The sequence below is a fragment of the Chlorocebus sabaeus genome, chromosome 13 (assembly GCF_047675955.1).
Source record: "Chlorocebus sabaeus isolate Y175 chromosome 13, mChlSab1.0.hap1, whole genome shotgun sequence".
NCBI classification, from domain to species: Eukaryota; Metazoa; Chordata; class Mammalia; order Primates; family Cercopithecidae; genus Chlorocebus; species Chlorocebus sabaeus.
The window spans coordinates 39,269,772-39,282,495 of record NC_132916.1 but is presented as its reverse complement, the minus strand read 5'-3'; the positions used below and the strand labels follow the sequence as shown (position 1 = coordinate 39,282,495).

The 12,724-nt window shown below is 33.5% G+C and overlaps 1 long non-coding RNA gene across 6 annotated transcripts in view; it reads left to right on the top strand.

Moving 5' to 3' along the window:
* LOC103240529 (uncharacterized) overlaps nt 1-12,724 on the top strand; it is a 377,357-nt gene that overhangs the window by 282,064 nt on the left and 82,569 nt on the right. For all 6 annotated transcript variants that reach the window (XR_012095030.1, XR_500017.3, XR_012095031.1 and 3 more), the window contains one exon: nt 10,473-10,534. This is a non-coding gene — a long non-coding RNA (uncharacterized lncRNA). The remainder of the gene's footprint in view (nt 1-10,472; nt 10,535-12,724) is intronic.

The window sequence follows — 12,724 nt, the reverse complement described above, 5'->3', positions numbered from 1 at the left end:
GATTTAGCATCAAAGACTTACCCATGTTTAATGTATGTCAAAATGCTTATGCTAACACAAAGAAAACAGGATAGAAATGGTCAATCCACAGAATCCAAAAATTGCTGAGTTTTTATTTAAGTTTGTTTTTGTTTTAAATACTACTGATTTAACCAAAATAAAATAGGCAGGGGAAAATGTAGCTTAATATTTTCTACCTATACAACATCTAACTAGCACTGTGCTTACTATGTGACAAAGGCCATCCTATCTTAAATATACTAAATCTTTTCATTCTTACAATAGCCTCATTTCTATCATTCCAATTTAAAATGATAGGTGGTAGAGTGAGCTTTAGAACACATAGATACTGGTTCCAAACTTTATGTTCTAATTATCATAATCATCATAACCAAGTTTTTGTTAATACCAGCTTTTACACAAATGCACACACAGACACAAACACATATCGTGCTTACTGTCAAAATTAAAAAAAAAAAACAGCAACTGCACAACTTAATCTCTTACCCTTCATTAGGATAAAACTCTCAGGATTTGAGTCTTCTTTCTAAGGTTATGGACAACAATAAATATTAATTAGTGATTCTTCCGGAGCCAGCTGCTTATTTCTTAGCCTTTTTCTTTCTTGGTTTCAAAACATAACCAAATGAATGATTACAATCTCTGCCTATCTTCCAAACAGTAAAGATGTGCACCGCCACAGGACCACTCCGTGGGCTGCAAGAATCATGATCTTATTGCATCCCAGGTATCATTAGATGCAGAGCTCTCTCAAGTTTTTCAACCCCAAGCTGGTAACATAAGCAAAAGGAATGACTTTCTTTTGGCTTACTAACCCCTAAGACCAGCTTATTATAAATGGGGCGTAACACTTATTAGTCCAACTGCTTTATTTTACATGATGAAAAAAAAATGTTAATAAGTGTAGGTATTACCACAATCCTGTGATTGGGTCGGCGCTTGCAGACCACTGCAAGGTTATTGCTTTTCTTTTTTCCCCATTACAACATCTGTCATGAATAAACCAACTTGACATTTGTTTTGTGTTTTTTCCTCCTCTATCTAAGCAATATAATAAACACAGATAGTACTTGTAGGATACTTCCTATAAATTTCTGTTGAAACAAATGGGTTGTGAGAAGTACATCCAAAAAATTGCCTCAACCATATCTGCAATGCCTCTGGAGAATAAACTATACAACAAACTTTATCTTTTTATTGGAAGATTCTTATGACAGATTCTTATCAATTATTTGTGTAACTGAAATAAGTGTGCAACTCTGGGTGTTAAAGAACAAATATTACAAAAGTTTCATAATTTCTGCCTCACTAAAATTATTCTTTGGATCACGTTATTTCTATACTGCAAGCCAGGCCTGTTAAATTGATGTTGACTATTTTTAAATTAAAATCAAACCAAACCAAAATCCAGCAAAAATACCCATGAAGACAAAAATTCTTAGTTTTTTCTCTATGAAAAATCTGACTCAAATTATCTCCATATTTTAAATATAAAACACTTTTTTTCTGAGATAAAAAAGCAACTTAAAAGTGCTACTAGTACCTTAATATCTGCTTCACAAATACCAATCACTACCTACTAAAGAAAAAAATGGAGAAAGGTTCAAATTCATAAGTATGCCTCAAGTCACAAGAAAACAAAGGGACTCTTTCCTGGCTTTTTCATGAACTTCAAAAACTTGAATCTACTGGGTATATGGAGAAATCTATAACAACTTCAGCATTAGCTATATTTATTGATGATTTGCTTTGATCACGCTAATTAACTTTTTTGTTTCAGGCTAAGCTTTACATAAATATTAAATATAAATTATTGGAACGTAAAGTTTTCTTTTCTATATTTTAAAACATTTAGTTACTACCAATGAGTAGCCTGAATAAATAGCCCCATTATTGTTTATTTTGGTGATTATATATCTTAATTATTTTCAAGATTTTTCAGTTTTTGACAATACATGTTTCTTAAGTTTATTAGGACGTTACGGTACTGGTAATGGTAGTTTCTCTCAGAATAAGCATAATGCATCAATTATGTATGATATATTGGTTTTGGCACAAAACTAGCACATATACAATATAGTCATACATAGACAATAAAATTATTTGTTCAATGCAACAATATCATAACATGACTAGAATGTATTAAAGGAATACATTGCTTATTAAACAGAAAAAGGGGATATTTCTTATTAAGTAGAGAACAAATAAATATCCATATCCTATTAAATATTTAGTTTCATGATATTCCTTTGTCATTATAGTTATGGCTGTGTTCATTCTTATTTATCTACCAGAATACTTTACAAGAGAGATGAAACCATATATTTAGTTCAGCTATAAATACAAAGACAATGGCTCAAAAAGAAATTCTATGTAAGTTACATCCGTAAGCTTTTGAATAACCAGCAAGTTCAGTCTATGTCTATCTATCAACCTATTTATCTGTCTACCTACCTATCATCTGTCTGTGTTATTGACAGATGCTTATGTACACATATGGAATCCAGAGAAACATGCAAATCCCTTTTCCCCTCAAGCAGCATCTATTTGGCCTCTTTCCCCTCTGCCTTCCCCATGGGAGTTTACGTTTTAGACTCTCAGTTGCTTCCAGAGGTATTCCTAGCGAAGACCACTGTTGTATTGGTGGAAAGAGAGCCATGGATAGGGCTAACAGAAAATGCTGTATCATAAATATTGTCATAGATGAGGAGTAATCTACAATGATAGAAAGGAGGAAGAGATGAGGATGAGATTTGCTGTACTGTGCTTGGCATACAGAAGACAAATGCAAATATTATTTTGATCAGCATTACGGAATAATTAAAGTTTTAGACTAAATCAATTTTCTTGTATTCCTTTAGTTTCCTCAGCTATGACCAAGCAGGAAGCGTAGCAACATTTTTCGTCGATGTGTATCCATTTCCTGTTGTATTGAATGTTTTTTTAAGCTGATTGATTATAGATCAGCCCTTGTTCTGGTAGTATGTGTGTCATGCATTTCCTGTTCAAGATCAGGCCATGTCCATTTAACTCAAACATATATGCCATGATGTCAGTACTTTCGTCTAAAACTTTTTATTTATTATTAAGAACATGCTTATTTTGAAAAATCAAGAAATACACACAGAGAAGAAATAAAATTAAATCCACCAATCTCAAACTGGCAACAAAACAAACATCCATCCACAGTAGAGTGAATAAATAAACTGTGTTGTATACATACAATGCTACATTGTGCAGCTAAGAAAATGAATGAAATTATAGTGACACACAACAAAAATGTTAAGTTTCACAAAAATAATGAGGGAAAGAAGCATATATTACATGCAATATGTTTTCATTTATAAATTACCAAAGCCAGCAGCACTAACCTAGGTTAGCATTGGGCAGAAGGGTTGATTAGGTGAAACTGCAACGTAGTCTTTGTGAGCCCTAGAAGAGATCATCTATTTTCTTTCTTGGATGATGTTTCTTGGATGATGTTGGATGATGTAAATTAGGTAAAATTCATTGGTTTTTCTTTTTATTTTTAATGTAATGAGGCAATACACATTTTTTAAAAAATCACCATTACTATAACACTAAAACTTCTCAACCAGAAATCCTTAGTCAAGACGTGTTTTGGAGTTTGGAAATGTTAATATTTTAGAAAGTCAGTACAGTGCATGTTCAACTCCAGTGGGGTCTGGGGCGGCATCCAATTATCAATATTGGTATCTGCACACCAAAAATATGACTATTCAAATGAAGAGAGATATACAAAGACTCAACAGATTCATAGCAACCAAGACCAGTGTTTCCACCAAATAAGTAAGTTCAAGTCTATTACTAATAGGTCTCATATTTTTAAAAGCTTAATTACTGTTAAATATGATCAAATATTTTTTAATTGTGTTTTTGTACACATACAGTTAGATGGAAGAAATAAGATCTCTTATTTGGTAGCACAATAGGATGACTATAGTTAATAATAATTTATTGTATATTTCAAAATAGCTAGAGAAGTAGATTTGGAATGTTCCCAACACAAAGAAATAATAAATATTTCGCAAGTTCTAGCCTCTAAAAAAATTGCTATTTAGCAACTATTGAGATAATCATATAGATGTTTCCCATTTTGACAATTAATGTAGTTAGATATGGCTTTGGATTCGATTTCTTATGTTGAGGTATCTTTGTATAATGTGAATGAATGCTATGCAGTCATGGCCATCCATCTTTTAAAATATTCTTCCATTTCAACTGCTAATACTTTACTTGGGGTTTCATATTCTAAGTTTAAAACGTGAGGTTCGTTTGTTTCTCTTTGTGCTCACCTTCATGGTAAGTTAGTAAGACTTCAAAGAATCCATTCTTTTTTTTTTTTTTTAATGATAGGCAATTAATTCACACTTTAATTCGCTCTACTTAGTGTTGTTTCCCTAAGTTTATTTTTTATTTATATTACAGCTTATTGAGTTAAATCATTTGCTATTTTTAAATTCTTTAGCATAATAATTTAAAAAGCTGTTTTTAAATTCTTTCACTGTCTATAGCTTTGTCTTTATTCCAAAGACTTGTCTATGGTAATTATTATTTTTCTTTTTAGTGAGTTTCTGTTTTAAATTGTAATGATTAAAGTGCTTAAAAGTAGAAATATTCATTATAGTGGCCTTTATTAGTTTCTGACATTCATTCTCCAATTCTGTATTATGTCTGTCTCATCACAGATATTCCTCAATTTAAGCCCCATTTGAGAAGGTACAATACCATTGTCTATCAAACATAAAAGTTTTATGATCAATGTCTCTTTTTAAAAAAATCATAGCGATGTTTACATTGCTCCAAAAATTGGTTTGAGGAGTAATAAAATTGACCTCATTTTCTGTTTAACTTTAAATGATTCCATATTATATCTATATATATTTGGCACTAGAACTCTGTTAGCATTTCCAAAAGAATGGACAGATTTGTTAGCTGCTAGTGATATTAGAAAACTGCATGTAATAACTGGCATAAACTGGAATTCAAACTGAGAAATAGCTCTTCGGAAACTTTCTAAACCAGTGATATTCCACTCCGTTAGCAGTAATGACATTTTCTGAAGCAACGCTTTTGAAAACTGCTTTCATCGGTGTGAATATATTGAATGGATAGATATTCTCAGGCAGAATCACTCTATAACCATGCCCAGAGCCTATAAAGTGAGGTAAATAGAACCCTTTCTTAATGCCACTGGCTTTCAGCAAGGCCTTACACTTATGTAATGATAATTTTCTTCAGGATTAGAAAATGTTTGTAAGCTAAATGGGAGTGAAAAAGAATGCAACCAAAAAAAAAAAAAGAAAAGAAAAAGAAAAAGCCAAAAAGACTTTGCTTAAGGTCTCTAACTAGTTTTTATCTACAGTTCATTTTTGCTTTAACGGAACAAGAAAATTTCCTATGTACCTTAAATGCCTTTCCCAAAGATATCCCTCTTTGCTCTTTGTATTTCATTGTGATTCAGTGTGTCTCAATTAAAATACCATTTCTCATGTCTGTAAGGGCTAATAAAATGCAAAAAACCATATACTGAATGCTTGCAGCGTTTTAGTCATGACACAAACTGCTTCACATGTATTAATCCTCATTTAATCCTCATATCAGCTCTATGACTCAGGTATTAACATTATCCACATATCACAGATAAGAAAAATACATCACAGAGAAATTATTTGACTTCTTTAAGTAACACAGATGAAGCTAGAACTTAAAGGTAGTCTGGTTCTAGAAACCATGCTGGCCCCAAAATAGCACACTGGAAAAGGTCATTAGGCACAAGTGACTTGCAAAATGTTCATGGATATTCCATGTTAATTAATCAGAAATTTAACAAAAAGTGCTTTTAAAAATTAGATTAAAATTTTTCAAATTTTATTTTTTACAAATAAAAAAGAGCCATAAGTGAATCACAGAAACAACACAGCAAATAATGTTTAAGACTTTCTTTGCTTCATGTAACTTTGTTATTTTTAAATAAAAGTAACTCACAAAATGTAGAAATAATTTAAAACACATAGCTTTAAAGAATATACAAGTGTAATTTAAAATAGGCAGAAAGAAAATTTTTCATTGGGAAAACCTAAGCTTATAGGGAAGACAAAATATTCATGGCTGGCTGGACGTGGTGGCTCATGCCTGTAATCCCAGCACTTTGGGAGGCCGAGGCGGGCGGATCACGAGGTCAGGAGATCGAGACCATCCTGGCTGATACAGTGAAACCCATCTCTACTAAAAATACAAAACATTAGCTGGGCGTGGTGGCGAGAGCCTGTGGTCCCAGCTACTCGGGAGGCTGAGGCAGGAGAATGGCGTGAATCCGGGAGGTGGAAGTTGCAGTGAGCTGAGATTGTACCACTGCACTGTAGCCTGGGCAACAGAGTGAGACTCTATCTAAAAAAAAAAAAAAAAATTCATGACCCTATCATCTCAGCCCAAAAGCTCCTGAAGCTGATTAGCAACTTCAGCAAAGTCTCAGGATACAAAATCAATGTGTAAAAATCACAAGCATTCCTATACACTAACAATGGACAAGCAGAGAGCCAAATCATGAATGAACTCCCATTTACAATTGCTACAAAGAGAATAAAATACCTAGGAATACTGCTAACAAGGGATGTGAAAGACCTCTTCAAGGAGAACTACAAACTACTGCTCAAGGCAATAAGAGAATACATAAACAAATGGAAAAACATTCTATCCTCTTGGATAGGAAGAATCTGATTCGTGAAAATGACCATGCTGCCCAAAGTAATTTATAGATTAAACACTATTTCCATCAAACTACCATTGAAATTCTTTGCAGACTTAGAAGAAACTACTTTAAATTTCATATAGAACGAAAAAAGAGCCCGTATAGCCGAGACAATCCTAAAGAAAAAGGACAAAGCTCGAGGCATAACGCTACCTGACTTCAATCTATACTACAATCTACAGCAACTAAAACAGCATGGTACTGGTACCAAAAGAGACATATAGGCCAATGGAACAGAACGGAGACCTCAGAAATAATACCACACATCTACAACCATTTGATCTTCAATAAACCTGACAAAAACAAGCAATGGGGAAAGGATTCCCTATTTGATAAACGGTACTGGGAAAACTGGCTAGCCACATGCAGAAAACTGACACTGAATGCCTTCCTTACACCTTATGCAAAAATTAACCCAAGATGGATTAAAGACTTAAATTTAAAACTCAAACACATAAAAGCCCCAGAAAAAAAAAACCTAGGCAATACCATTCAGGACATAAGCATGGGCAAAGACTTCATGACTAAAACATCAAAAGCAATCGTAACAAAAGCCAAAATTGACAAATGGGATCTAATTAAACTAAAGTGCTTCTACACAGCAAAAGAAACTATCATCAGAGTAAACACACAACCTACAGAATGGGAGAAAATTTTTGTAATTTAACTATCTGACAAAGGTCTAATGTCCAGAATCTACAAGAAGCTTAAACAAATTTACAAGAAAAAAAACACCCCATCAAAAAGTGGGCAAAGGATATGAAAAGACACTTCTCAAAAGAAGACATTTATGTAGCCAACAAACATATGAAAAAAAGCTCAAAGTCACTGATTATTAGAGAAATGCAAACCCGAACCACAATGAGATACCATCTTACACCAGTCAGAATGACAATTATTAAAAAGTCAAGGAGCAGTAGATGCTGGCAAGGCTGTGGAGAAATAGGAACACTTTTATACTATTGGTGGGAATGGAAATTAGTTCAACCATTGTGGAAGATAGTGTGGTGATTCCTCAGGGATCTAGAACCAGAAATACAATTTAACCCAGCAATCCCATTACTGGGTGTATACCCAAGGAATATAAATCATTCTGCCATAAAGACACATACACACATTTGTTTATTGCAGCACTATTTACAATAGCAAAGACATGGAACCAACCCAAATGCCCATCAATGATAGACTGGATAAAGAAAACATGGCACATACACACCATGGAATATTATGCAGCCATGAAAAGGAATCAGATCATGTCCTTTGCAGGGATATGGATGATGCTGGAAGCCATCATCCTCAGCAAACTAACACAGGAACAGAAAACCAAACACTACATGTTCTCATAAGTGAAAGTTGATCAGTGAGAACACATGGACACAGGGAGGGGACCAACACACACCAGGACTTTTGGGGGGTGTGGGACAAGGGGAGGGAGAACATTAAGAAACATATCTAATGCATGTGAGGCTTAAAAACCTAGATGTTGGTTTGATAGGTGCAGCAAACCACCATGGCACACGCATACTTATGTAACAAACCTGTGCACACGTATCCCAGAACTAAAGTAAAATAAAAAGAAAAAAAAAATCATCACCCTCTATTCTTTAGAACAATTTAATAAAATGTTGTTCCAATATAATCTTTAAATGCTAAGCATAGTTCATAATATTTTTTGATAAATCTATATATCAAAATGCTGGCAAACAAACATTTTGTTATCTGGCAATAAAAAAGAAAAACTTAAGCTTAAGTGTAAGAAATTTTCATTAAAGCAATTCTCCCTGTGTTATTGCTTTGTCTCTGTACTACTGTATGTAAGTCATTAACTTTTGGTGTCAAGTGGAAGAAATTCAATTCAAACCCAACTACACAGGCATAAAAGGGAAATGTTTTGGAAGGTTCATGTAATTTTAAAACATCATGGTGCAGCTGGTAGGACTTTCTTTTGATTTCACCTCTCTCTCTCTCTCCCTCTCTCCCCCCCCCCCCCCCCTTCCTTTGCAGGCTTCTTTTTCTCAGACTGAATCCTTCCTTGTTTAGAGAACTTAGGTACTGGCAATTACTAAGCTTCACGAGTTTTGCAACTGAAGACATGAACACATTCTTTCTCTCATTCTACATTTTAAAATTTCTTAGAATGGCTATAATTGCTCCAGCTTAGTCCAGGTGCCAGTCCTTAAAACATCCAACTTTCTCCATGGTACTGGAGTCTATAATAACATAAATTATTTTATTCGTGTGACTGGGTGGCTGAGCGAAAAGCAGTGATGTGGTTTCCAGAAGAAGCTGGAGTTCTTGGCCGGGCGCTGTGGCTCACGCCTGTAATCCCAGCACTCTAAGAGGCGGAGGCAGGTGGATCACGAGGTCAAGAGATTGAGACCATCCTGACCAACATGGTGAAACCTCGTCTCTACTAAAAACACAAAATTAACTGGGCATGGTGGCATGCCTGTAGTCCCAGCTACTCGGGAGGCTGAGGCAGGAGAATTGCTTGAACCCGGGAGGCGGAGGTTGCAGTGAGCTGAGATCGCGCCACTGCACTCCAGCCTGATGACAGAGCGAGACTCTATCTCAAAAAAAAAAAAAAGAAAAGAAAAAAAAAGAAAAAGAAAAGAAAAGAAATAGGAGTTCAATAGAGATATTCAGTATCCTGCTATAATTTTTGGCACTACTCTTTGAAAAAAGACTCCATGTCTTAAATAACATATATGATCATTTCACACTAGTTAAAAGCATACCTGCTATATGTTAAAATTTATTTTACTATTAACTTCACGTTGTTTTGATCATTCTCATAGACTATGTAACATAGGGTATTCAATTATGCATTTAGCAGGCAAGATACATGGAGATATATGTGAGTTTTATAAAGAACTTTACAAATGTTCATGTAACCACAAAATAAATATGTTCTTTTAATATGCTTTAATTTTTTTTTACCAAATATTTATTTAGCCTGACAGCTTACTTCACTCTATTTCAGGTAATGAATGAAAGGGAAAAAATAAAGCCAAACACCTGCCTTCAAGTTGACTACCAGAGTTTGCTTGTTAAATTTATAGAACATTTAGGTTGAGCACTTGCCACCACGCCCGGCTAATTTTGTTTTAGTATTTTTAATAGAGATGCGATTTCACCATCTTAGCCAGGATGATCTCGATCTCCTGACCTCGTGATCCACCTGCCTTGGCCTCCCAAAGTGCTGAGATTACAGGTGTGAGCCACCGTGACCGGCCAAGCCCCTTCCACAGTTTATAGGCATCACATTTTTATCAAACTAAATTATTGTCCATTAGCTAACTCAGCCTCTAAGCAGACCACTGTTGATTACATTACTGTAGTAAGCTGACTTCTCTGGCTAATTTTGCCTTAGTAACTTCTCTCATATATAGAAATTTTTCCATGGTATTTTGCTTGGGGTCCCTTTTTCCTTTTCTCAGTTCATGTTTTCTTTTATTTATTGTGATCTTACAGAAACAGTTTGCATATCTGCTGGGTTCTAGTTCAAAATTAAAATTGCTTGGGGATTGGGGGTGTGGTGATAGAAAAGACAGATGTATTTTAAATATGCATCCTTATTTAGCTTTATTCTTTATTCCTTATGCAAAGAGCTGCTTCAAGGAGTCTATTTCAGTATTGCTAGAGGAAAATTAACCTTCTGACTTTCCTTTTTTTACAGAACTCCTGCTCATTACAATGATCACATTTTGTGAGTTTGATTATCTTCATGGAATCTATCAGGTAAGGGGCCAATGAGGTCATAATATCTGTTTTTAAATACTCTGGGAAAGAAGTTTTAAATACTCATATTTTAGAAATACTCATACGTTTCTAAAAAAGAGAGATTTGTCTCTATTCCCACATCTCTATTATAATCATTTTAATTTCTTAGTATATGTAATATCCTATGTTTAAAGCAGAAATGATCTTGAGTTGTAAATATTTTCATTAAAGCCCTTTCTCTAGTTTAAAAATATTTAGAATTTTTTGTACTTGACTAATTCTTACTTTTTGTTAGACAGCTTTTTCACTAAAATAGCCTTATCTAAAATTATATTAAGTGAGAATTTAAAACATTATCTGCATATTTTTTGAGAAAATATGAATTGTTAAAAATATGATTTTCCACATTGTGAAGGACTTCATAGAATCTTCCTCTTGTTAAGAGTTTTTGCCAGTTAAAGTAGTGCCCATTAACCAATAATTTTTTTTACAACTCTAGCAAATACAAAGCAAAATCCTTTGTTTTGAATTTGAGTAACTATGAACCATTCTATGCAAATGTTTCAGAATCACATAAACAAATATCATATATAGATGGACCTAAATATATACAATTTTTTTAAACAGCCAAGGTAAACGTCTCTATTTTTTCCCTTTATTGGAGAAAATGCTACTAGCCATGCCATATAGTCAAAAAAATCTGCCTTTAACAAAATTATGTTTGGAATATATTAGCAGCTCTGTGACAGATTTCATTAGTTTACAAGACTGTAATTCCATTTTTTCTTTAAAAAGCATAGCATCAGCAAAATACTCTCTGGTTTGCATCAATTTATATATTTAATTGAACCACCTGATTTTACAACAGCAAAATATTTTCACACAATCCACAACCCCCATTGAGGGGTAATAGATTTGTAAAGCCAAATGTGGGAGTCCCAATGTTTCTACCAGTTTCATTTAAATTTATGATTTAATTGGAATTATTGTAAGAAGAGGATTGTAGCAGTATCACAACAGGTAAACCTGGACCTCCAATGGTGATTCGATATTTGTTTTGTAAAAGCTGAAAGTCTAATGATATTGATGAAAATATTTAGCCTCTCTTATAAATTTTTTCAGTATCTCTACTTTTAGACATATTACCCATATACTTGGAATATGGCATGTTTCCAAGCAAAAGATTATTTCAACAATTCTCCTGGTTGTTTGCATATTTTATGTTTCTTGATTTTTAAATTGGATTTTTATATCAGGTTACTGAAGTTTTTTGTTATTGCCATAAACCTACTTTGATTGCTTATATTTTTTGTGTGCTATTATTTATGCTAGAAAGCACTACTGGAATGAGTGAAATAAAATTTAAATGTGTCACTGTCCTTTGCTGAAATAAAATTCTAATAAAGGCTGACAAAGTCAGGTTTGAATGTATATAGCCATATATAAAATATGCCAAATGGAAATATTGATCCTTTGTAGGTCTTTTGCTAGCTTTTGATTTTAAAAACTATGCATATATTAGAAATATAATGTTTAGCTTTACTTCCAGTTTTTAGTGGAAAAATGATAAAAAGTAACTGGTTTATTTGCAATTATTTTATTAATTAAGGTGTTATATTTTTAAAAACATAATGCCATAGATTTTTTTTTTTTTCAAATTTCACCCTTTTCTCATAGATGTGAGTCATTTTCTTTAGAAGGAAATAAATGTTAACTTACAACTTAAAATAAACCCTAGCACTTAAGATAAAATTCCAATGACATCTCAAACTTTCCCATCTTGCTGTCTAGGATGGTGGATATTGTGATTTCTACTTTATTACGGTAACTAAAGCCAAAAAAAAAAAGCACTGGGATACATTTCCTGGAGGGAAGAAAGCAGTTGTGTCTTCCATAGTTCTCCTGGCTCAAAATGGTCCTTTTAAAAGGAAAACAAAAGGGTTATAATCTGTCAAGTAAAGGGCACATTAAAATGATATGATATTCACTGCACATTTCATGTATCTTGTAATAATTCCAAATCTGCAAGATATTTCCTAATTCTCACAATGTAAGCCCAGAATCCCTTTTCAGAACCTCTCATTGTCCAATTCCCAATGGTGTGTTTCCATGCAATTTCGATCCAATCTAGCTAATTCCTTTCCAATCATGATGTTTGCTCAGCAGTTCTTTGAGGCTGAATTTACAAAAACAAAAATGCTTATTCAA